The following is a 24,876-nucleotide window of genomic DNA, read 5'->3' as shown; positions in this document are numbered from 1 at the left end:
TGTCATAGATGCCACTACAAAAACTATGATCATGCACCCTGGCTCGAAGTGAATAAACATTCTTTTGAAGAAATTTTGTATTCATAAGTTTGTTCTTTACTTTATTATGTTCATTCATTTTTGGGTTGGCAATAATGATCTCTTCTTTCCGCCTGTTTTGAATTCAACCAATCCCTAATTTCTGTAATTAATTTCTAACCAATCACGGGTTTCTTCTTCGATTTTGTGTGTAACCTTGTATCCGCCAATAAAGTAAGAGGGTGTGGCTTGATCATTCATGAAAGGTCTCGAACTTTCCCCGAGGGTTTATAAACTGGGAATTTTCATGGCTCTTGGCCACTTGATCAACATCTAACTAAGTGTGTGTATGTGAAGCAGGAGGCGGGAGGTGCCTTTTTCACCAGGCAGCAGGTCTTCAGTAAGGTAATGGCCGTTTAACATCTTTGTTTCTTGCTAGCTCAGCAGTTTAACCCGCGGGAAAGGTCCGAAACTTTTACTATGAAACCTACTTTCCTAAAAATGTAATTTTCTGCCGGCTTATGTAAAACTTCATAAAATCTGTAACCGTAAGTCGAGGATAGAGAGTGATTTACCCTCTCGAGCTCCCCTTCATTTTGGGTTGAGGCGACTACATTTTGGTAACTGATTTTCTTCTCTTCCTTAATGTTTTAAATTTCTTCTTATACGGGTCACCTCCATAGTTTGGGAATAGCCCCTGTTTCTTCGGCCTAGTGCCTTTCAGGTTTTAAGAATGCATGTTTAAGAGTGCAAATACTCGCCTCCATTCTATTTGGTGTTACGGGCCATTTACTTAACCATTATTCGTGTTCCATGAAGGCCCAGTAGGTTGGGTACAAGATACCCCTGTTTCATTTTTGCAAGTTGTGCCTTGATGGCAATTAACTATAAGGTTTTGATATTGCCTTGGATAGGCTTGAAAAACTGAGAGCGTGTCAGCTCTTTTCAGGTGTTGTAATAGTGCCTCTGGGAGGCCTGAATTGGTCTTTGTTGGAGCTAGTGCTAGTGGGGATTTTCTGCCCTTGCGTTAAAATTTGTGCTTTGGTAAAACTGAGCTAGGAGCTCAAAATTGTAAAACTTGGGGCTTGTAGCCCAAGAGTGTTAAAATCACTAAAATTGGGATCTTTCTTGTCTTGCTTGTCATTTTACCATATACATTGTTGTGTTCACCTAGTGAAAGATTGTTAAGTTTGAAGTTCTGAAAAAAAAAGATCAAAAAAATATAACCTTTGTTACAGGTTTAAATTAACTTTGATTTTGTAGTTAGACCCATTCACCGCGGCATTCCCCTCTGCGTTCCACAGATACCCCGGAACAGTCATGAAAGACAATTAAGAAACAATTGAATAGTTAAACTTTACAAAAAGCCATGAAAGGCAATCAAGAATCAATTGCATAGAAGGACAAAGTCCTGAAATTGAAAAGCAGTTAGGACTGCGTTAAATCTTACGAGAGTGCCATAAGGCAATTGAACAGTATTCAAACAAATTGAGACTCAGCAAAATATGTAGCAAGGCTACATTCAAAAGAATTAGTCACTACTGACCACAAAGATTTTACGGAGAACGTCTTACATTCATTTTAGCTTAAACAATAAAAGGTGCCTGTCCAGTAAGCATATTCACAGAGGTTTTGTATTCTGCTGCATGACGCGTGGCCGAGCTATGCAGACAGGGTCTTGCACAAGAGAAAGCGAATCTTGGCCATCGCTGTGTAGAACTGAGCTGTTCAACCGTTCCGTTCACTTTAGACTGCAGCACACGTTGCTGGTTCACTATGTATACCCTCTGTTCGAGGTCTTTCTGTTCACGTCATTGTGACGTCACAGGCAACATGCCTTGTTATTGGCTGTGAATGAAGTAATGTAAACCTCCGTGGTTGCCGTCCCTCTTCTAGAGTGTTGCAGTCTCTCCCCTCTTGCCTTGAATAATTCCAGTCAGGATCGGCCAACTGCCCCAACTTTGCCACATGGCTACTTTCCCCAGTTTACATTTTATTTTCTGAATTTCACTTTCACCACTTACAGTTATCTTATTTGAAAATATCCCAGGAGATTTTAAAACTTTCAGACAACACAAAACAGCACTTTACACAACAGTGGGCTAAGTCAGTTCTAGTTGTCTTTCTTGCTGAGTCCTGACATTGACTTATGGAGTGTCTTAGAGTTGCAGCGTTCCGGCGAGGGCTAGATCAGCCCGAGTTGTCAAAAGTTGTCCAGTTGTCGTGCTCAGTAGGTCAGGCGCAGTCCTTATATTGAGAGTAATGCGCGGCGAATAACACAGTAAAACGTAACACGGAAAGGAACACATTTTAAATTACAGTCCAATAATAAACAAATAACAGGAAAAATCCTTTGTAGGCCTTAAGAGAACAGAAACTCAATAATAAATAATATAAAATTAAATAAATAACACTGTAAAAGAAGAAATAATAACCGTGGAGGTTTGCATTATTTCATTCACAGCCAATAACAAGGCAAGTTACCGGTGACGTCACAATGACGCGAACAGAAAGACCTCGAACAAAGGGTAGACATATTGAACCAGCAACGTGTGCTGCAGTCTAAAGTGAATCACTGGGGATGGGTCCAGTTAGTTAATTTGCTTGAACTAGTTCATTAGATACCGTTCATAGCCTTGAGTCGTTCAAATGAACGAGGTAGTTCATGAGGTGATGTCACAGAAACAGCCCTCGCGGCACTTCGTTCAAATGAACGAGTTAGTTCATTATGAGCACGAACAGACAACAGGTACACAATGCCGCCGCCAGTCTGCCTAAGTGAAGAAATGGAATCTACAAGAGACGGAGAGACAGATAAACTTTCCAATTTTGTATAAGTCCTCCCCCGGTTGAGAAATGGGAGAGATATGATGTCACGTGACCATTAACACGGCAACGCCATTGGCCATTCGTGTGCAAGCTTATTTGTCGTTCAAATGAACGAGGTAGTTCATTTGTGCTGTCTTATGGAAACAGCTCTCGCGGCACTTCGTTCAATGAACGATGTCGATCAAATGAACGAAGTCAGTCAAATAAACGAGGTAGTTCATTTGTGCTGTCTACGTGGAAACGGCTCTCGCGGCACTTCGTTCAATGAACAAGTCGTTCAAACGAACGAGGCGCGAGCTAGTACGTACTTTCTACAATAGATGGTGCTTGCTAAGGTCTTATTCCTCTAACATGCTGTATGCTCCCGTGAACGACCCGTTCAAAATATTAGAACGAACTCGTACCAGTTCAAATAAAAGAGTCGTTCAAATGAACTAGTTAGTTCATGAACGACACAATCACTGAAGGAGCAGGGTCGCATAGGGCGACTCTAATGAGATTATTAAAGCATAAGATAAAAAAGGTATGAAACTAAACTTAAATTTAAATAAGTGATGTAATTTAATTAGAGCAATCATCATAATCAAGATTTAAATGAAAAAATACGTACAATATATTCGTGGAAACACGAACACTGAAATCGTGTTCACGTGTCACCACTGATCTCTATACATGGATCGCTGATGGCAGGTTTCCGCTGCAGGAGAAAGTACGCCAAGTTGACCGCGCGGTTCGCCATGTTGGCGTACCCAACCTAGAGCTCTCCTTATGGGAAAGCAATGATAATATAGTCAATTTTAAGTCGCATTTAATGGCGCATTGGAATAATTAAAAATATAGAGACGTGTTCACTCAAAGCATAAGAACATTGGGATCACTGACACGTCATTCCGAGGTCAGTAAATCTCCGGGATAGCAATAACCATGAGTGTATAATAACGGCCGACAAATATTAACTTAGGTGCTGAATACATGCAATTAGCGATCGGTAACACAATACGAGTGACAACCAGTTTCTGGAAACATTGCTGTAAATTGTATACATGTATGCCACGAAATTATGCATTCTTAAAATGATGTACCTATAAACGTAGCTCACTATACAGGCCTAGATTCGACATATCGTAATCGGTGCTTGATAATGAATTTATGTTTCCTGTTTCCATGAAATAACGCGCATATTATCAAATTAAAATATCATTGAAGCAAATGTACACATTTATAAAACCAGCAAATATTCAAAAGTTGCCAATATATCACATTACCTGCAGCTTAATTTACTATTAGAGACCTCTTTAATTAAATTCAGCTAATAAAGCGATATTGATAGTCATCATCAGAAATATGTAACACCAGTTAAAAGAGTCCCAAATACCACGAATAGTATAATGGGATAGCCCCCAACACCCACCACACTTTCCCTTCTCCCACCACTCCAGTGTCTGAAACCCATAATTATTACTGATGTAAATAAGGTCTACAATTCCTCCAGACTTCATTTTCTAAGATTGTTATAAGGTCACGTCAATTATTTCATCGAAACCGTCAGTTTAATTATGAGAAAAAAATATAAGTAAATCTTTACTTGCAGTTAATGTTCAGTAAAATTGAAAACAGTTGGCTGTACATCACTTCTAAGGTGTACAGTTTGTCCATTTCTATCAAAACAGTCTTCCTCTAAGTGATCCGAGCAGAGAACAGCTGTTTTAGAAGGCTCCCAATTCTCCCGCCTGATAATCCATGATCTTAGAAGTTTGGGTCACGAGAAAGGAAACCTACAAAAATTAATTGCCATTATGCTCCCGAAATATGCGAAAAAAGATACAATAAACCTAAAACTCAAAACACTACCCTAGGAAGATTCTTATGTACAGTATAAAACTCCCCGATGAAATGATTTCTTCTTCTGCTGATCTGTTCTGTTTGTACATCCATAAGCTGAACACTGCGGTATGTTAATACCCCGTAGAATGTTTCTTCATTCATATTTCAGATAAACACATACATACACTGACTGACAGAGCAAATGCAACACCAAGAAGGAGTGGTCAGAACTTTATGCCAATTGCAGGGTAGACTGACGTCACTGAGGTATGCTCATGATGTGAAATGCGCCGCTGTGTTGCGCACGTAGCGAACGATAAATGGGACATGGCGTTGGCGAATGGCCCACTTCGTACCGTGATTTCTCAGCCGACAGTCATTGTAGAACGTGTTGTCGTGTGCCACAGGACACGTGTATAGCTAAGAATGCCAGGCCGCCGTCAACGGAGGCATTTCCAGCAGACAGATGACTTTACGAGGGGTATGGTGATCGGGCTGAGAAGGGCAGGTTGGTCGCTTCGTCAAATCGCAGCCGATACCCATAGGGATGTGTCCACGGTGCAGCGCCTGTGGCGAAGATGGTTGGCGCAGGGACATGTGGCACGAGCGAGGGGTCCAGGCGCAGCCCGAGTGACGTCAGCACGCGAGGATCGGCGCATCCGCCGCCAAGCGGTGGCAGCCCCGCACGCTACGTCAACCGCCATTCTTCAGCATGTGCAAGACACCCTGGCTGTTCCAATATCGACCAGAACAATTTCCCGTCGATTGGTTGAAGGAGGCCTGCACTCCCGGCGTCCGCTCAGAAGACTACCATTGACTCCACAGCATAGACGTGCACGCCTGGCATGGTGCAGGGCTAGAGCGACTTGGATGAGGGAATGGCGGAACGTCGTGTTCTCCGATGAATCACGCTTCTGTTCTGTCAGTGATAGTCACCGCAGACGAGTGTGGCGTCGGCGTGGAGAAAGGTCAAATCCGGCAGTAACTGTGGAGCGCCCTACCGCTAGACAACGCGGCATCATGGTTTGGGGCGCTATTGCGTATGATTCCACGTCACCTCTAGTGCGTATTCAAGGCACGCTAAATGCCCACCGCTACGTGCAGCATGTGCTACGGCCGGTGGCACTCCCGTACCTTCAGGGGCTGCCCAATGCTCTGTTTCAGCAGGATAATGCCCGCCCACACACTGCTCGCATCTCCCAACAGGCTCTACGAGGTGTACAGATGCTTCTGTGGCCAGCGTACTCTCCGGATCTCTCACCAATCGAACACGTGTGGGATCTCATTGGACGCCGTTTGCAAACTCTGCCCCAGCCTCGTACGGACGACCAACTGTGGCAAATGGTTGACAGAGAATGGAGAACCATCCCTCAGGACACCATCCGCACTCTTATTGACTCTGTACCTCGACGTGTTTCTGCGTGCATCGCCGCTCGCGGTGGTCCTACATCCTGCTGAGTCGATGCCGTGCGCATTGTGTAACCTGCATATCGGTTTGAAATAAACATCAATTATTCGTCCGTGCCGTCTCTGTTTTTCCCCCAACTTTCATCCCTTTCGAACCACTCCTTCTTGGTGTTGCATTTGCTCTGTCAGTCAGTGTATTTAAATTGAATCCTGTAATCCACAAGTATACTACAAGGCAACGAATTTAAATTCGTAAAATACACTACTATTTACTTTGCAATAACACAGCATAGAACACTCGTGGAACTACAATCAAGAGGCCTGGCGTCACTGAACTAAGCATAAACAAAGCAAGCGCGCTCCTCGTAGTCTATTGCACTATGCGCTCGCTGCCATCTTACCACACCAGTCATCTTCTATTCGGCTTACTGCTACCCAAGCTACCAGCCATCCAGGTATAGAGATCAGTGCGTGTCAGCTAGCGGCACGCGTGTCATAGGTTCGCCGTCCCTCTTCTAGAGTGTTGCAGTTTCTCCCCTCTTGCCTTGAATAATTCCAGTCAGGTTCGGCCAACTGCGCCAACTCTGCCCCTAACTTAAGGCCACGCCCGCTTCCTTCCCTCTTCCTTGTCTAGCTCTTCCAATTTTCCCATCCCCCCTCCCCTCCCACACAAGGCCAATGTTCAACATAGCAGGTTGGGCCGCCTGGACGAAGTACTGGTCTTCCTTCCCAGTTGTATTCCCTGACCCAAAGTCTCACGCTCCAGGACACCGCTCTTGAGGCGGTAGAGGTGGGGTTCCTCGCTGAGTCCGAGGGAGAAACCTACTCTGGAGGTTAAACGGATTAAGGACGATAAAAGGTGGGGGAAAATCTCTTTTCACTTTCAATACAAAGTTACCCCTAAAGATCCCCGCGGTGTAGGGAGCAACGCGTCCGCCTGTCACCCGGCCGCCCCGGTTTCGATTCCCGGCCGGGTCCAGGTTTTTAATTGTAATTGATTAATATCCCTGGCCTGGGGGCTGGTTGTATGTGTCGTTCTTGACGTTCCTTGCCTCACTCTACACTTCTGCAATTCCACTTACACGCAGGTTGCTCTCAAATAGTGAAAGTAGTGGCAAAAGTTCTTCATAGGTCGACGCCACGAACAAATATCAGTTTTTTTAACCCTAAAGATACAAGGTATATCCGTTTCACGGCATTGCTCTTTAATTCGGACAACTGAAAACAAGTGTAAATTGTTGCTGGATGTACGGAAGACGTGTCAAATGGATGGCAGCCTTATTTTCTGCTGCCAGCACGCCTCTCAAACTAGACATTACTTTAGTTCTAGTCGTTACGCAGGAGCGTTCTTCGGTGGCAACGGGTGTACAGTATCTGGTATTACTCCCCGTACTTTTTTACAAGTTACGGGATACAAGTTTAATTTTTCTTTGCGCTCTTCCTTATCAGACTTCCGTATTAACAGAACGTTCTCAAATTGACGTCATAAGTTTAGCATAAATATCTCAGTACTTCTCTTATCGCTCGCTCAATTGACGTATATCTTTTGACCTTGAATAGAAATACAAATTAGAGATATAGAAATAAATACATGCAAGAAAACCTGGGAATTTTCTCAGATATGCAGGGAGGGGGGGGGGGGGAGTTCACAACTGGACAGAACTTAGATAAGTCCAAGGTTAGTATAGGTTTTTCTAATTATTATGTATGTTTAAAAAATTGCACCAATGTTTCGTTGTTATATTTCTCACTGAAAATCAAGAGTAGTCGTGGTAGAGCGGATTCATGGGCATCTAAAACAGCAATAGATGCACTATTCCATACTCTCCAAAATACTTGTTTTTCCTCTAACGTTGGTTCTCCAAATATCAACTGCTGAAGCACAGAATAGTTTTATCGTTTTTTTTTTCTTTTTGCATGATTTCTAGTGGTCACTGGTCTTCATACAACGAAGAAATGAAAGTATAGGTTATAGATACAACATAGCGGTGGCTCCGATGAGCTTTCAATGCACTAAACAGGCTTGCAAACGTCGGCGCTTATCCAGAGATACTGAATAGCACGAAAGATGAACAGTAAAGACAGCTTAGAGCTACAGACTATTGGTCTGGACTGGTTAGGTCCTGCTAGCAACAACACCATAGGAACAAAGAAAATGTTGGCATTATTTAGTTTCAGGCAGTTTCTGTTTTAATTCTTCTATGTAAGTAAGAATATCTTTTGGAGCGGGCAGGTTGGTCCTTGTCAAGTATCGAAGAATGATCCCTCCTCTTTGCTACTTCAAGTTTCGTGAAACATTATTTTTCTATTATTCCAACATCCGAAGCGAATACCAAAACGCCACCGAAATACATTACACATTGTCAAGCTGTTGTTAATATTATCGACCCGTCAAGGCTTCCGGCGGCGAACGGGACTTTTATATATTCATTTATTTGCCTTTTTGTGCCGATTTATATATATATATGTGTGTGTGTGTGTGTGTGTGTGTTAGTTATACAAAATAATAACAAAAATACAATTCTGCATTTATATGCACTATAAAACTAAGCCATTCGATTTCAAATGGTATGAACCGCCTTTATTTATTATGAGCATATTATATCTTGAAACAAAAACACATGTAAATATGCCAAAATCCGCCCGCTAATAATTATTGTTTTAAAAAGAAGTACGACTGACCAACCATCCTCTACTAAAAAATCAGAGGGAAATGCCCGACACTTCGAAAAAGTATTTTCGCACGCATTTGAAAATCGTTTAATTTACGAAGAAAATTAATTTTAAAATTTGTTTAGGAAACATTATTTACTTTCTGTGGAAAACCGTTCCTGATATTTTTCTCATTGGAAAAGAAAATAATAACATTATTTAATGATGCGGCGGTACTGCGTGTGGTTTCCTCCACCGAAAATGATGATGGTCGGGGAAGGAGTCTTCTTCATTGGGTTTGAAATGACTCAGCAACCAGAACCCACATCGTACTACCGCGAACAGAAGAAAGGAAAATTAAAAGCTACAGGATCGTCCTCATCTGTTCCCGGAGGCACCCTTGCGATACCGCATATCACCCGCTCTGAACTGGACCTCCTCAAGGCTCAAGCCATGACGGATCAAGAAACTCAGCAAACGCCAGTGCAACCGCCAGCTACGAGAGATTGGGAGGCCGTTACCTAGCAACCGTGCAGGGTATGATGTAAGGTATGGATGGAAGGCCAGACAACGTTACCTAGCAACCGTGTACGCTATGACGTAAGGTGCACCGTTAATAGACGGTGGAAGGCAAAGAAGGTGCGGGCCAAAGATTGGAGCCCTAAACCAGTCAGACTATGATAAGAGTGGAAAGGGTTAGAGCGAACTAAGGCCATCTGTTGTGCTAAACATTTATTAATACAAGGAAACCCAAATATTAACAAGTATTGCTTAAACGCATTCGGTTACAATGATCAGGTTGTGTGTCCCTTTCGAAAATATAACTTTTCAGCGGGGACCTGCCCCTATACAGTTCACAGTTTCATCATTCCCCATGATACAGGTGAGGAGCACCTCGAATATACGCTTCCTTCAATATTACAGACCATCTCCTTAAAAGATTAGGTTAAGAAAATTATTACATACAGTTCTCAAACAATCTGAAAATTTAATAATGTTAAAGGCATTTAGCCATATATGACTCAACTTCATCGAGAGTGAAATAATACATAATGCCCAATCTGCCTAAAGCTTAAGAGAGAACGTAACATACGGGGGCTCAGCCTCCCAACCAATCTTATAAAAATTTACTATAACAGACTAGATTAGAAGCAAATAATCTAATACATTAACATGACCTAAAGAATTAATTCTTTTCAAATAAATACGCCCGTCGGCTTCCCCAAAGCCAATTACAATAGAACAATACATTTCAAGATAGAAAAACTCTCCCTCCTTAGCCCAAAAGAAATCACGAGAAGTGAACTCTCTATCCCCACACCCGTAGACGGCCTGGGGTCGAGGAGCGAGCGGGTCAAACCCACGCCAGCGGCGAAGCCAAGTTACTCCGTACACAGCGATGTCAAGAAGCCTCTGCTAGATCTTTTTCTGGGGGGGGAGGGCACCGAAGGTCGCTCCCCCCGCGTGACCATCGATTCAATCTACGTGGCCTCCGACATGATATTATTTCTAAGAAGAAAGAGAAAGCAGGGAAGAGTGGGAAATGATACAAGGAGTATCTGCCGGTTTCCGAGTAAACTCGCTACCACGGCATGCCTGTTTCCATGTTAGACACGTTACCAGGCGAGGTTATGTTGGTTGGATAGTGTTAAGGTATGTAATTGAAGGGTCAGGGAAAAACCACATAGGCAGAAAAGAGAAATAGTCTACATGTAAAACCTGACATCCTTTGATAGCACATGCAAGAATATGGGCTGGAAAAATCAAGTGGTAGTGTTAGTTGGGAACAGGTATCATGCACAAGTCATAAGCCTATTCCTCGCCATTCCATTTGCCAGGGGATCAGTCCGTCTGGGCACTGCCGTGACTAGCGCAGACCTTGCCGGTTGCGAAACCATGCGCCGAGTACCACTGGGGCCCGCCGCAGAGCGACACCTCGTAGGGGTCCTTCGTACACAGACTCCGATCCCGGAGAATGAGGCCAAGCCCGCCGAGGCGGGGGCCACCTGGAAGGGGGTGGGTTATGACGCCGGGCCTCCTTCCTCTCTGCGCGCGCCATGGCCGGGTAAACAGGGCAAATGCGATGGGAGGCCGGGTGGCTCCCCGCGCAGTTGGCGCACACCAGCGCCTCCTTAAGTGCTGCGCAGGCCGTGTAGTGGTGATCACCATCACAGCGGTTGCAACTCACTTGGAGCCCACACCTCTCCTGCCGGTGGCCCCCACTTCAAACAGCGAAAACACTGCAAGAGCTGTTGAGGGGGACGTTTCAATCTCACCTGATTGCCACTACCTGGTGAAGTCCTCTCCTGGCTGGCTCCTCGATCGGCGGCGTCCTGGAAGCAGTCCTGGATTGCGGCTAGGTGGCCCTCTCCTGGTGGGCCGGCGTCTTCTTCTTCTTCTTCTTCCTGGTCCTGGGGCGGCGTCTTCTTTCCGGGAATCTCTTCTCGGCTGGGGAAGAGGCCTCTCCCTGGTGGCTCTCCTCCCTGCCTGGGGTAGCGGGTGGCTCCGCTGCGTCGCCGTCTTCTTCCTCCTGGTTGGCGGCGGTGGCTTCGGCCGGTGCTAACACTCGGCTGCGTTCCCTGTCCTACGGGGCGCACATCGAGGTTTGCAGCTCGACATACATGCAGGCAGGCTTGGCCTGGACAGCAGCCTCAGATCGCCAGGGAGCGTCCTTCTCCACTGCCGTGCTGCCATCCACCGTCACGAGCGCTTTCCTGGTTTGCGCCCGGGTTACAGGCCCTTCCTGGTGGGCCTGGATCTGCGTCCACTTCGCCCTGGCAGGTGGTCGACGTTCCTGGTTGGCGGAATTGTTAGTCTGCGTGTTCTTAGTAAAGTACAGTTGTCCAACTGGGGTCGCGCCGTCGCGCCGCCGTCGTCCTCGGTCCTCGGCTCCATCTGGGTGGCTGCCTTCTGATAGCCAGAGAGGTCCAGGTGCTCCCTGAGTCCTGGTAGCCGGATGACCTGGTAGTGCTGGGATACCAGCTCCTCGTAGGCCTTGAAGCGGGCCGCGTCCTTGGGGCGTATGATGACCGCCCAGCCAGGGATCACCTCGCCGATGATCTCGATGCTCGACTCTCCCATGAACTCGGCAGCCGCGTTGAGGAGGTCGAGTATGCGGACCGTTCCTCGGTTGGTGCGCATCCTCCAGTGGTTGTACACCAACAGCGACGTGAGTCTGACGTCAGGGGCGACCCCTGAGCTGAGCGCCACTCGTAGTCTCGCTACGGCTCCCCTGTAGTCGTAGCCGGCCGGTGTCGCTGGTAGGCTTAGCTTCTCTACCCTGGTCCTGCTGAGAAAGAAGTCCTGAAAGAGAACAGAAAGCGAGCACTGAGAAGTGCTCAGCTCCGACAAATGACCCTTCGGAAAAGTACTAATAAGTACAGTTGCCTGGCTCGCACTTAGGAGGTACAGATCACCTGGCGAGGAGTGGGACAGCGGAGCGAGAAGCACGTACGTGTTCTCGCTAGCACAGTGAAGCTCGTCCAGAGGCACTGACTCCAGTATATACGTGCCACCCCCTCCCCTCTCCAGTCGAGCTGGGGCGTAACGATACGGGCATGAAGGGAAAAAGCAGGCCTGCCAATCTGAATAGAGGAAAACCCCAGGGCGGAAGAAAATTTCCTTTTTCGCTGCGACCATAAATGGGAAGGGGCAAAATATAATTTATTAACAGACAGGGAAAGATCATGCACACAAATAATATCACGATAAATACAGATAGATCTGCCATAGTTCATAAAATTTAAAATAAGGAACGTGAACGGGGAGGGAGAGAAATTCACGGTTCAGAACTCACTCTCTAAATGCCAACCAGGTTGGGAAGGTTTATTTTTTCTCAGACATAAGAATTCTTGAGAAAAGTAATTCTCCTGCAATAGGTACATATTGTACCCGCTGAAAGCCTGAGTCCCAACCAGCATTTATCTCAGGGGGTGTTACGGTCCGAATCTATCGCAACTAATAAACAATTTAAAAAAATTATGAAAATATGAGATCTCCAATTAAATGTATGACGCCATCTAATCAGTACTACAGGGTTGAACGGGACACTCTAATCATTAACTTTGAGGCTCATCATAAAAACACACAAACATATATTAAATCAGATCAAAGGGAAAAAATTGGAAGGCTCCGTCCTAGGAATGGGGGCGGATATTTAAACGATCACCAAGAGTTTACTATTCTACAAGAACAAGGACTTGGAACTGTTTCCCTGCAAATGCTAAAGGAGCATTTTATTTAAGTTAAAAATTTAACGCACAACAAAATTCGTTGACGCCTATTTTGCCGGTAATTTGGCAAATCATTCGTGAAAATTTCACATATTAATATTTTACACTTTTGACCATCCATCCACTTGGGTGGAGAAACCGTTGATTTCTGAGGGTTGCAATTCGACCCTCGCGAACACAATGACCATTTATGGACATAGACCAATTACCAGCTGGGTAGGTGGGCGCGATCACATGCATCATGCCTTCCTTCGCCTCCGCCTTTATTGAGATGAGACCAACCTGGGATAATACAAAACCGTCCCTGGGTTCCTAACCAAGATATGCTAATCGTTAACTGAAGGAAACTACAAACGGACTCTAACCTAATGGTCCAGATGTAGGAAAAAGCCATCATATTACAAATAACAAATTTAACTTATTATTTGCAACAACTGGATATTATTACGTTATTTTGTCCGCTGACTTCCCTAGTATCAGTTAACATCATCATCAGAAATAAAAAATATTTTAATTTTATTAAGTTTCTTCTTCTTATTATTATTATTATTATTATTATTATTATTATCATCAGTGGAGATCATTATTATCGTAACACGTAATCATCATTGATTTATTATTTCAATTTCATTTTTCACCATTATTATTATTGTCAGAAATAATATAATAAATTATTCTTCTTATTCTTCTTCAATTTATTATTATGATAATACACTGCAGTCAACTATTATTATGTTTAATGCATAATCCTTTACAATTCCGATCTAGTTTGGCACTAATCAATTAATTAAGACATGATTTACTTGGAATATTATCATTACTATTATTATTAATTTTAAATGTTTATATTTTAATTTTCAATCCTTAGAATTTAGTCACATGTGTTAAATCCCAATATGAACCACTAAGATCCGATTTCATATCGGTCGGGACGTAATAACGGTATTCGAACCCGCAACCTCATTTGTTATTACCGTTAATTTATGGGAACACCCTGTCCTCCTAAGACAAATCACAAATCCCATGGCGCCTCGCAGCTGGGCAAATATATCCAATCCCTGCAAGTGCTAAATTATTCCTTCTTTTTCTTTTGAAGTCAATTTATTCCACTGGAACTCTTCAAAACATTTAATTCCCTAATTAATCCTCGGTGCGTGGACTCTTCTGCTACTCATAACGCCGGAATCGGCATATTATCTCGACCTAGGCCTCAGGATACATCTATTTCTTCATCAACATCAGTAGGACTCAATCTCATCTCATGCCGGATTTTTGTCCCGCACGAATTCCAACATCAAAAATTGGCTCAAACCACTCTGGGCTTTCAAAATAGCGTGAACATCATATACAGGTGCTCCTATCGCTTCTAAACAAATATTTATTATTATTGTGGAGTCCAAAAGTAAAGGTGATTGACAATACGATGATGACAAGGGTTTTTATAGAAGTGTAAAATAGTTCATTATAACGTGTATTATCGATTACAGGACAGGTTCCTCTGAAAAGACTAAAACACCGCCAACTTCTTTGAGTTTCAAGCACATAACTATTACTACTCAAGTAACAATATTAAGTTTTTGAATTTGTACATTAATGGTTACGGCGAGAGAATCAATTTATCGAGTTAAGTTTTGTAATCAATTATTTCAACTTTATGTTTTATTTTTGCTAACGTTAGCAATCTACAAATTTATATTAATGGGGTAATCATCTCTGCCTTGTAGTTTGTTAAACTGGGCGAGGAGCATCGACCCGGCCCAGTTTTAGCACTGCATCCTACTGGTATTCATGCCAGCTTGAAGAGGTAATCTTGACACTTTTCAATATTACACATTTTTAAATCTTAGAAAAACAAATAAATTCTTACACTCGGAATATTTTCCACTCTAAATTTAACACAGAAATTTTACACTATTGTCCTTTTATCTAGCCCACTTAATGTAAATATACATTCTTCATTCCTTTCCCGGGCACTAAGAACATGGAATACATCGGTATCACCTTGAACGGCCCGGCGCGCACTTGAAATTCTGACCCGGCACTTCCGTGTCTGTTCGCATTTCTCCCGTCTCACGTTCACGTGGCTAACCAGTTATCAGTTCGTAAACATCTGTTCACTGCTCAAATTACGTCGAACACCCGCGACCGATCTCACGTAACATATACTTTTCTCGAGATAGAATCTCTCAACCCTACCCGTTGGTTTCGATTTAATGAGTTCCGTAAATGTTCGAACTCCTGATAGTAGACTGTTCAAGTCTGTAATACGTACTAATTCACATCCTGGGTCACTGTGCTACGTAACATAATAACACCTCAAACAATATTTCACGAGTGAGTACACACACTGGCCTAGTAACAGCTCGAACAATTCTCCACGAGTAAGTATCTACAAGCACTTGCGTCTTAACAGCTCAACAATTTCTCACGAATAAGTATCTACACGCTCTTGCGTCTTAACAACTCCAACAATTATCCACGAGTAAGTACGCACCCTGGCGTAGTAACAGCTCGAACAATTCTTCACAAGTTAGTATCGTCCGTCGCCACGACCATGTATTTATATTACTCTCACCTCTCCTCCGAGTTCACGAGAGGTCACCTTAGAGTGAGCAGTTCCAATATCCTCATGCGACAATTTGCCGACCAGCCAGTGGCTTAAACTTGGAATCCACTGATGTAATAATGTTATTATAGCCTCTATGCCAAATCTCAACTAATATCGTTCGCTGGTAATTAATATAATTGTAAATTTAGCTCCCGTATACTGGGCGGGAAATTTCGCGCCGTTTGTAGCGTCTCTTGCCTGCAGCCAATCAGCTAATAGCGTCCATGAAATCTCAGAATTACGCCAGTCAATCTCCCTCAATTAATAACTTTTCATAATTTTTATTATATGGTTAGGCTTCTAAATTTCACCTTATCTCGAATTTATAATTCATTTCCTTCTTTAAATTTAATCCCTGGAGTTACCTTTGATAGTGCTTCTTACAATATGAAGTGGTCGTGACTGTGTCTCCCAGCGAATTTTACTATTGGCCCAAGCTTACGCGGGACTGAGAAGTTTCATATTTTTTCTTTAAGTACCAACTGTGCACCCAACTCTCGGCTGGTACACTGGTATTCCCCTGGCGTCATTTCTAGGAATTCTGCTCTCGGCCCGTTCGTTGTTCCAACTATAACATCGCCCGCGGCTATGGAACTTTTCCACTTACTCGGAAATACCTCTGCCTTTCTCTTTCCACCTCGTCACAAATTCTGATAAAACTAGTTATTGTATTTCCTAATCTCTAGGAGACATCAGTTTGTGGTAGGTTTCACTGTACCATTCGAACTGGCACGTATTTACAATATATAAATTACAATAATTAATTACAATTGAATGACGCAGATAACACCCCAACCAGGGTGCAATATCATCTTGCTTAACCGCCAATAAAATTTGTGAACACATATTCTTGCTTGGCAAATAACCAATGAGAACAAGACACATTTTCCAAGAAAGGAAGGCGTCCCAACAGCATCACCAGGTGAACATTTTCGGCTTCCCGGGCCGAATTAAGACGGGCACAGGCAAAGCCCAAGGTCAAGCACGATGCAGAGCGTGCCGCAGACAGCCACACCAACACGTAGAAAACTGGATGGCGCTTACGTCCCACTACCGGCCACAGACGCTGGCCCACACTGTGCATAAAGAAACAGCGGCCGAGAGGAACAGGCCACGGAGTCGGCGCACGCCAAGATTTACCCACATGTGTGTCACTTCCCACAGAGCGATAGGCGAAGGTAAAAACTCCATAATACTGCAACACAAATGTTTAAAGGCTAGCAATTTTAGTCACTCAAAAGCCGAAAAGGACGAAGGAATGAGATGGCAAAATCGACCCTGTGATCACGCTGGGTGTGGAGGAGAAAGGCAAGGTAGGGCTCCACGAGGGCTTACGTATCAATGAATCAACATTCTTACAACCTAAGGGAGTTACGACACCTCCAAATAGTCCAGTTACCAAACCACAAGGGAAAAACACACCGAAACTGAATATAACATAACAGGCAGCGCAGGTTTTCGCCAAACAATAAAGACCTAAACACTCACTAAGCGGATTGAACCTGTGAGGAAGGAAATTCTTAGTAAATGCATTATCTCCGCCCGCCAGGCAGGTAGGACGACGTCCCTTATCATAGTGCTCTTTTTCCCTTTGATAGGAGACGTTAAAATTTTCCTTAGCTTTCTTCCAATTAGCCCGGATGTTAAGAGGATCCACTCTTTCGGGCAACAAGTCATTAATATGCCATAGATTAGAAAGCGGGGAGTTAGGAACAAACGAAAACATGAGGGGAAAAGGGGGGAAATTGGTGCGCCTCGTGGATAGCGGTATTGAACGCTTAGCGAGCCATGGCAAGGAAGTGTCCAAACTCTGAACATCTTGATGATGGAAGGCGATGAGGGCAGAGCGCAAATTTCGGTTGACTCTCTCAGCGTACGAAGGCTGGGGATAACAGCGGGAGGTCGTCACATGAGAAATCGAAAGGCTAAAACAGAACTTCTTCAGTAGGTTGGAAGTGAAAGCTGTAGCATTTTCAGAAACCAAATACTGACTAGGATCAAAAGATGAAAATGTTGTCTTTGAACACCTAATAGTAGTCTCAGCATCGGCCATCCTCGTCGGAAACAACCACGAAAAACGAGTGAAGCCATCGAAACATACCAGTATAAACATATTCCCTTCAGTCTTCGATCTCGGGAGAGGCCCTACGTAATCGATATACAGACGTTCCATAGTGTGTCCGTATCAGTATTATGAATATTCATTATGAAATTAATATATGGGAAGAAGACATGCTTCGAACTTCTTTCTCCGTATGAGAGATAGGTTGCATCATGATGCGCAATATACCCGACTGGGCGGCGCCGAACTCAAGAGTTTCGTGGCTGAAGAAACCCAAAGTGAGAGCGCACGAGTAGGAAAGACAAGGAAGGAAAATATATCTGGTTAACTCCGCCCCTAATACAAATGCCGGGTCACAGTAGTGCCAAAGTGTGAAGGTGATTTTAGATGAATATTTGGTAAAACGTCGCCTATATTATACAAAGAAAACATGTGAAATCAAAATTGAGAATATTTGGTCCTTAAAAAATATGTCAGATTAATTTAGCACTATGTATGAAATTACGCTGCCAAGCATTATGTAATTGGCCGGAGCGTACCCATGCTAGCCGCGAACTAATGCGTCCAATAAGGATTTACAGAAGTAGGCCTGATTTTAGATCGCAGATTATAATTAATCTACCGATTGGTTTGGGTTGCACATCGCAGCAAGTGATATTAATTGATGGGCTACACAATCTATCGCATCGCTATTACAGTAGGTCTCGTAGATCAGGAGATCTAAAAATTTGAGTGGGGAACCTCGCTCTGTCCATCTCCGACCCAGGGTGAAACCATATAAGGGACCGCCCTTGTGGGTGGAGAGACAGCCTTCGTGGAGTTTGTGACGCAGTTACACGGCCGGTTGGCGATCGGACTTTGCCTTTGTTTCTATGTGAAACCGCGCAAGTAAACGGGAGTGCGGTAATCAAATTTCTGTAATAGCACATTGATAGTGCAGAACTCTGAAAACGGGAGTGTCGTTCAAATTACGGGACGATCGCGATTTGTTGGGCGTATGATTAGACTGTGCCTATATTCGTATCGCGAGATCGTGACGTGGTATTGCGCTGTGCATCGGGAAAAAGGAACTGTTCTCAAGACAATGCCTTGTGATAGAGACGAAGCCCGTAGTGTGATCGGGAATAGACTGGTGAAATCGTGTGGATAAACACGCGGATAGAGAAGGAGGAAGCTCCATGTGAAATGATAGTACTATATTTTGAAGTATAAATTATACTGAAAATATTACGTATTGTCTGCAGAAATACAGATAACTGTGACAGGGTTTTGATCATAGGAATCCACTATCACATTCTTTTAAGTTGCTTAAACTGTAGCAGTGATCGTATCGGTGTCTGCCGTGAATGGACTTTGCCTGGTTAAAGTAGAAGAGTGGAGTTTCATTATTTTCACATAGAGCTTATGCCAAAACTATATTAGTGAATATATAGCTCATCTACTGAAAGCTAGTGCAATTTTAGAGTTATCAGTATCGGCTCAATATAACTGTGACGTGTGGAGAAAGATTCTCTGTGAAAGTGGAGTGATTAGTTTTGTTCCAGTGCTTGTGAACTCAAGGACCATGAAGACTTCCAGAATCGACGCGAGACGTTTGGAACCCGTACCTACAACAGCTTCAGAATGGAGTATGCTACGCCGTGACCCTCCCGAGGCTTGAATGATGGACAACCCGACACGATGTGGAGTACAGATTTCTGATTTATGTGAATGTGGGGGATTTTTGTTGTAAGTATGTAGATAATGTCAGGATAGAATTAGAGTAAATTGATGAATATGAGATTGTCAGATAGGTATAGCTTAGAGTGGTCCGTAGGATATTATTTTAATTATGTGAGTTTATCTGGGAATGGAAACGTGTGAGGTTAATTTCAAACATCTTAATTTGATTCATTTAATTGCATGTGCATGTATTGTTTATTTTTAATGTCTGAGAGTGCTTTAGAGAGGGAGGAAATTGTTAATGTTGTTGTTAACTTATCGTAGTAGCCTTCTTCTAATTTAGATATTCATTATGAGTCAATAGTTGAGGATAGGGCCCTCAAAATTACATGTTGATATTGTTTTAAATGCGGGACTAGTAAGGCACTCTATTCATAAAATATGTCTGTAGTTTAGATTGCATGTTTAGAGAAAGTAATGGCTGTACAACCTGTGTGTGAAGAAGCGGCGTGCCCGGGACTCGAAAGACCATCCTTCCCAATATAGCAAGTCCGATGTCTTATTATTGTTTGAGATTAAATGCTTTGATTTTATTTAAAGTTAATTTACTTTACAGTTGCATATCTTTTGTTTTGAGTTAATGATAATTTATCGCTCGTGTTCGAGGGAAACCGATACGATGAGCTGTGTGTGAACCCAAGCGTTCTGTGAAGAAGAGGTGTGATAAATGATAAGGCGGCGAGATATAGTGATATATTTGAAGAGTGCAGAGCATGCACGAAGTGATTTGAGCACTGATGTTGTTACGTTGGTGCAGTTGTATTGAAATAATTAGCCGCAAAGATACATCGAGAATACGTCTATTTGTAGGGAGACTTGGTTTTAAAGAAATGAACCTCTCCCTGTACGAGGTCTTGCTGTTAAAGGGATTGCAGGGCGAACGGAAGTTTCAATGTGAGATACAGTACTGGGTATCTACACAAAGACAGCTCGTAGTAGAAGAGGCAATAATATTTGGTTTCCTCATTTGAGTAACAAAGATATGATTAAATGTCAGATTTATCAGTTATTTTCCTTGTTGATGCGCTAGTTAGGGACTTACAGGATCCCATGCTGATGGTGAAATCGAGGCCACTAGTTCGAGTCCTGGGACACATGAGAGATTTACAGTCACACAGCAACATGCTTACTACAAGAATACAGCCAGTGTACAGTATGTGTCATATGTCATTCTTTTTCAGAATTCTATATATTCAAGTGAATTTTTATGTGTAAATATTGTTTACTGTTTGGATATGAGTTCGTGAATTTCTTATGTAGTGTTTATTGACGTGAAGAGGTTCTGACCCTCTCTACCTTGTGCTGTTGGTCATCGTATGTGGCGATATGTGTGTTCACTCCCAGTCCAGTCAGTTAGTAATGGATTATGTGTCGTTAATATACGGAAAGTGTTTTAAAGTTTTGTTCATCTCACGTTTTGTTTATAATTTTAATGGGTTATATTTTAATTAGGCGACCACTCTGAGACTCATCCCAGATGAATTAAAGTGTTATATTGTTTATGTAAACAGGAAAGATCCTGGGGAATACCTTCGCATTCGCAAAATCTGTAAATATGTAAAGAGATGATTTTGTTTGAAATTTATTGTAATAGGATTAGGAAGTTCGTACTCAACATCCATTAATTAAAAGAAGGGTTGATCAACAATTCAATCGATAATTGGAAGCCAATGAACTGTAAAATCAAGTTATTGATTATTATGAAGGATGCAATTAGTGTTTCATTTGATTTTTGACAACGGGAGATGGATCTCTATGGCTTTATTAAATTTTAAATCAATAAATTGTGTTAATTATATTTCATTATCAGGGTTAATAATTTTTTTGAGGTTTAACAAGAGGGATTAAATTCTTCAAAAATTGTTATGCTTATCATTTGACAAGAAATTGCATCCTAATCTCCTCCGTTCATTTAAGAATTTAAGGTAGATTTAAGTTAGTTGAATTTTGTAGCCGCGGACGTTCTGTGGCCCTGAAAGGCCTATGTTCATATCTCGGAGTGGAGGAGGTGCGGTTGAACTCGCACTGTCGTAAGAGCACTTGTTAGTTCATGAGTTCGGATCATATTTTAGAATCCAGATGAGGTGACATTTGTCACTAGACAGAGAAGGTCCCTTGCCTATCGATCTCTGTGTCGCGTGGTCCCATGATGACCCATTCGGGGTAATTTTCGCCGTCACATGGTCCCATGAGCTATGGGGGTTGATGGGATATGTCCCAATAGGTTGGGTAGCTTGCGTAGAAGCCAAAAAAACACCATCTCGGGAATTAATGGACGCCTTACTGACCCTAAAAACCTTGCATGCCTTGACAAATTCCCGAAATACTCCGTCCAATCCTTTCAAATAAAATTTTCTCTGATCTTTCCTCTGGTTTTAAATACTCCCTGATGTCCTGCAAGGGGAGTTTCCTGGAAGTACTTAAAAAGCATGTGTACCAACACTGATGGAATTGCCACCATCTTACGATCATGAGGGAAGGACAACAAAGAACGCCGTTCCTCAATACGTAAGGGTCAACAATTTTTCCATCTTTCAAGTCTTGAATGATAGGTCCCAAGACAGGATCTTCTAATTGAAATTTAGCTTTGTCATGACACAAGAGAAGGGTATCAGATAAAATGGCTCCAACCAAAGGTAATGAAGGTATAGACGCAGAGAGGCAGGGTTCTTCATCAAGAGTCGGATGATCGGAGAACATACGGCTGAAGGAGTCAGCTACAACATTATCTGAACCTCGGACATGACGCACGTCAAACTGGAACGCGGAAATCCTTATGGCCCAACAGGCCAAACGATCAGTTATCATTGGTTTCCAAAGCACCCAACTCAGCGCCTGATTGTTGGTCTCGAGCTCGAACTTAACGTGCTCTAGGTACATTCGAAACCGTTCTAGAGAGAAAAGGACGGCCCCTCGAGATCGTATACGGAGTATTTAGCTTTGAGAGGAGTCAGAGCCTGCGAAAGCGTAAGCAATAGGGCGTCTCCCCAACTCAGAATCCTGCAGCAAGACGGCGGCGACGGCTGTCGACGAAGCATCGGTTTGAACTATAAAGGTCTTTGTAACATCAAGCAAGGCCAATCGCTAATTTCAGGTCTTCAAAAGCCGCTTGCTGAGAATCCCTCTACTGAAACTTTACTTCCTTTCGCCAGAGTGCGTTAAGAGGCCCCGCACGATTAGCAGAATTAGCAACGAATTTTCGGAAGAAGTTAACCATTCTGACAAAGCGCGTAACGCCTTTAACGTCCTACGGAGGTTTAAAATCCCGAATGGCCTGAGTCCGGGACTGATCGATCGAAACGCCGCTAGAGGACACAATATGCCTTAAAAAGACATTTGGGGCTTGGCAAATGACACCCTAGATAGTTTGACTGTCAAACGGCCTTCCTAAGACGCGGTAATAAATTGTTGAGGTGCTGGAGTTGATCCTCAGACGTCTCAGAATATATGAACACGTCATCAAGATAATGATAATGACAGTCGACCTTAATATCAGAGAACAACTGATCAAGGAGTCTAGTGAGGACAGCAGTGCCCGTGTAAATCACAAATTGGCAGCTGCAAAATTCATAACGATTCCAATCTGTTGCGAAAGCCGTCAAATGACGAGACTCCTGCGCGAGGAGAATCTGATAATAAGCTTGATTCAAATCTAACAACGTAAAGTACCTAGCCCTCTTGAACCACGAGAAACACGAATGCAAATCTGGGAGCGGAACCGACTGCAATACCACCTTTCTATTGGGAGCCCTGTAATCCAACACAACCCTATAACCTCCCTGCGGCTTGGGCACGAGAAAACTGGGGGAGGAGTAAGCTGCGATAGAGGGACGGATTATTCCTTCCTCAAGCATTTTATTAACGATCTCCTTTAACGCCTGCATTTTAGGAAATAACCGGTAAGGTGGAAATCTGACGGGAACCGAATCCGTAACCTCTATCTTATACCCGAAAATATCCGTCATCCACAGTTTCTCAGTGAACACATCCGGGTAGGCATCGCACATCTCCCTGATTCACTGCACCTGATCCTCAGTTAAATGGCTAAGATGTGATACAACTTCATCCTGAGGGGGCGACGCCAACAACGTTGAAACAGACTTAATAATACGTAAATGGATTCTGCCAACGGCCGTAGCCGTGTTGAAACACCGGATCCCGTGAGATATCCGAAGTTAAGCAACATTAGGCGTAGTCAGGAGTTGGATGGGTTGCCACGCGCTGTTGGTGGGGGGTAAGGGAATGGAGGAGCGGAAAGGAACTGCCCACTCTACCGCACGTAAACTCCGGCTCAGGAGCACCTCTGCGGAGGTTCGGACCTGCCTTCGGGCAGAATAACCCTTACCTTACCTAAATGGATTCTAATAGTTTGACAAACCTTGAACCAGCAGGACCGTTCCTGCATATACAAGACCAATCTAGAATGAACAAAAAATTCGAACCGAGAATAACGGGGTACGGTAAATCTGCCGCTAAGTACAAAGGGAATTTCCAGGTAAAAACGGAAACACGAAGTCTTCCGTGCGGTGAGCATAATGGGTTAGGCGCCCTTGTATTCGTTTTAGCTGATGAGGGGACGATACATTATTTGCGAGGAAATCCAAAACTGTGGACATATCAGTTAAATTAGCTTGAATCAGGGACGCCGAACTCGTAACCTAACTCTCGGCGAAATGGGGCACTACGATGACATTGCCTAAGTTCGTTCGCAATAAGAGCTCATCCGCTTTAACTGTCCCTCTTGAACCTAAATTACGAATTAATAATTCGTATAAGACCTCCTTTTCGAAGAGATGCCGGGTAGGTCACGTCTCGAGTAGCCATGATATAATTATCCCCGGCCACCAAGCAGGATAAGTAACCGCGAACGGAGAAGGCCTCCCGCGCTCACAATCGCCCGAAAAATGAAGAATGGTAGGTGCTCAAATAAACGCTCTGCTACCAGAATTCTGCACCGTTAATAGACAGTGGAAGGGAAAGAATGTGCGGGCCAAAGATTGGAGCCCTAAACCAGTCAGACTATGATACGAGTGGAAAGGGTTAGAGCGAACAAAAGCTATCTGTTATGCTAAACATTTATTAATACAAGGAAACCCAAATATTAACAAGTATTGCTTAAATGCATTCGGTTACAATGATCAGGGTGTGTGTCCCTTTCGAAAATATAATCTTATGAGCGGGTCCCCATGATACAGGTGAGGAGCACCTCGAATATACGCTTCCTTCAATATTACAGACCATCTCCTTAAAAGAAGAAAATTATTACATACAGTTCTCAAACAACCTGAAAATGTAATAATGTTAAAGGCATTTAGCCATATATGACTCATCTTCATCGAGAGTGAAATAATACACAATGCCCAATCTGCCTAAAGCTTAAGAGAGAACGTAACATACGGGGGCTCAGCCTCCCAACCAATCTTGTAAAAATTTACTATAAAAGACTAGATTAGAAGCAAATAATCTAATACATTAACATGACCTAAAGAATTAATTCTTTTCAAATAACTACGCCCGTAGGC

Source organism: Anabrus simplex, chromosome 1 (genome assembly GCF_040414725.1).
Source record: "Anabrus simplex isolate iqAnaSimp1 chromosome 1, ASM4041472v1, whole genome shotgun sequence".
NCBI lineage: Eukaryota > Metazoa > Arthropoda > Insecta > Orthoptera > Tettigoniidae > Anabrus > Anabrus simplex.
Note: the sequence above shows the minus strand (reverse complement) of the source record.